Source organism: Drosophila eugracilis, unplaced genomic scaffold, assembly GCF_018153835.1.
Source record: "Drosophila eugracilis isolate 14026-0451.02 unplaced genomic scaffold, ASM1815383v1 contig_1737, whole genome shotgun sequence".
NCBI lineage: Eukaryota > Metazoa > Arthropoda > Insecta > Diptera > Drosophilidae > Drosophila > Drosophila eugracilis.
Genome location: NW_024572574.1, coordinates 54212 through 56568, shown reverse-complemented (window position 1 = coordinate 56568; position 2357 = coordinate 54212).

Genomic DNA, 2357 nt, shown 5'->3' with positions numbered 1-2357 from the left:
ACAGTAACGGGTATCTTATAGTCGCGGCACTCGAACTTAGCGTTTCCTCCTAATTTATTTTTCGTTTTTATACCCGTCACTCTAAGACTAAAAGGGTATTTTAGATTCGTTGAAAAGTATATAACAGGTAGAAGGAATCGTTTCCGACCCTATAAAGTATATGTGTTCTTGATCAGGAACTATAGTGACGTTACTATCAGTTACTCAACATGCTATCTCTGACAATAGGTGGCCCCTTCTGAATTTCCACTAGCAAAATGAATATTTTAAAATTGTGTAAAACAGTAACGGGTATCTTATAGTCGCGGTCCTGTTTTATTTTTCGTTTTTACACCCGTTACTCGTAGAGTAAAAGGGTTGATTGAGCCAGGTCCGTCAGTCCGTCCGTCTGTCCGCATGAACGCTGAGATCTCAGGAACTATAGTTACGCCACTATCAGTTACTCAACATGCTATCTTTGACAATAGGTGGCGCCTTGTGAAGTTCCACTAGCAAAATGAATATTTTAAAATTATGCACAACAGTAACGGGTATCTTATAGTCGCGGCACTCGACTATAGCGTTTCCTTCTGTTTTATTTTTCGTTTTTATACCCGTTACTCGTAGAGTATAAGGGTATATTAGATTCGTTGAAAAGTATGTAACAGGTAGAAGGAATCGTTTCCGACCCTATAAAGTATATGTATTCTTGATCAGGAACTATAGTGGCGTCTCTATCAGTTACTCAACATGCTATCTCTGACAATAGGTGGCGCCTTCTGAATTTCCACTAGCAAAATGAATATTTTAAAATTGTGTAAAACAGTAACGGGTATCTTATAGTCGCGGTCCTGTTTTATTTTTCGTTTTTACACCCGTTACTCGTAGAGTAAAAGGGTTGATTGAGCCAGGTCCGTCAGTCCGTCCGTCTGTCCGTATGAACGCTGAGATCTCAGGAACTATAGTTACGTCACTATCAGTTACTCAACATGCTATCTTTGACAATAGGTGTCGCCTTGTGAAATTCCACTAGCAAAATGAATATTTTAAAATTGTGTAAAACAGTAACGGCTATTTTATAGTCGCTGCACTCTACTATAGCCTTTCCTCCTGTTTTATTTTACGTTTTTATATCCGTTACTCGTAGAGTAAAAGGGTATTTTCGATTTGTTGAAAACTATATAACAGGTAGAAGGAATCGTTTCCGACCCTATAAAGTATATGTATTCTTGATCAGGAACTATAGTGGCGTCACTATCAGTTACTCAACATGCTATCTCTGACAATAGGTGGCGCCTTGTGAATATCCACAAGCAAAATGAATATTTTAAAATTGTGTAAAACAGTAACGGGTATCTTATAGTCGCGGCACTTGACTATAGCGTTTCCTCCTAATTTATTTTTCGTTTTTATACCCGTCACTCGAAGAGTAAAAGGGTATATTAGATTCGTTGAAAAGTATGTAATAGGTAGAGGGAAGCGTTTCCGACCCTATAGAGTATATATATTCTTTATCAGGATCAATAGCGATCTCTATTAAGCCATGTCCGTTAGTCTGTCCGTCTGTCCGTATGAACGCTGAGATCTCAGGAACTATAGTGACGTCACTATCAGTTACTCAACATGCTATCTCTGACAGTAGGTGGCGCCTTGTGAATTTCCACTAGCAAAATGAATATTTTAAAATTGTGTAAAACAGTAACGGGTATCTTATAGTCGCGGCACTTGACTACAGCCTTTCCTCCTAATTTATTTTTCGTTTTTATACCCGTCACTCGAAGAGTAAAAGGGTATATTAGATTCGTTGAAAAGTATGTAAAAGGTAGAAAGAAACGTTTCCGACCCTATAAAGTATATATATTCTTCATCAGGATCAATAGCGATGTCGATTGAGCCATGTCCGTCAGTCTGTCCGTCTGTCCGTATGAACGCTGAGATCTCAGGAACTATAGTTACGTCACTATCAGTTACTCAACATGCTATCTTTGACAATAGGTGGCGCCTTGTGAAATTCCACTAGCAAAATGAATATTTTAAAAATGAATATTTTAAAATTGTGTTAAACAGTAACGGGTATCTCATAGTCGCGGCACTTGACTATAGCGTTTCCTCCTAATTTATTTTTCGTTTTTATACCCGTCACTCGAAGAGTAAAAGGGTATATTAGATTCGTTGAAAAGTATGTAATAGGTAGAGGGAAGCGTTTCCGACCCTATAGAGTATATATATTCTTTATCAGGATCAATAGCGATCTCTATTAAGCCATGTCCGTTAGTCTGTCCGTCTGTCCGTATGAACGCTGAGATCTCAGGAACTATAGTGACGTCACTATCAGTTACTCAACATGCTATCTCTGACAGTAGGTGGCGCCTTGTGAA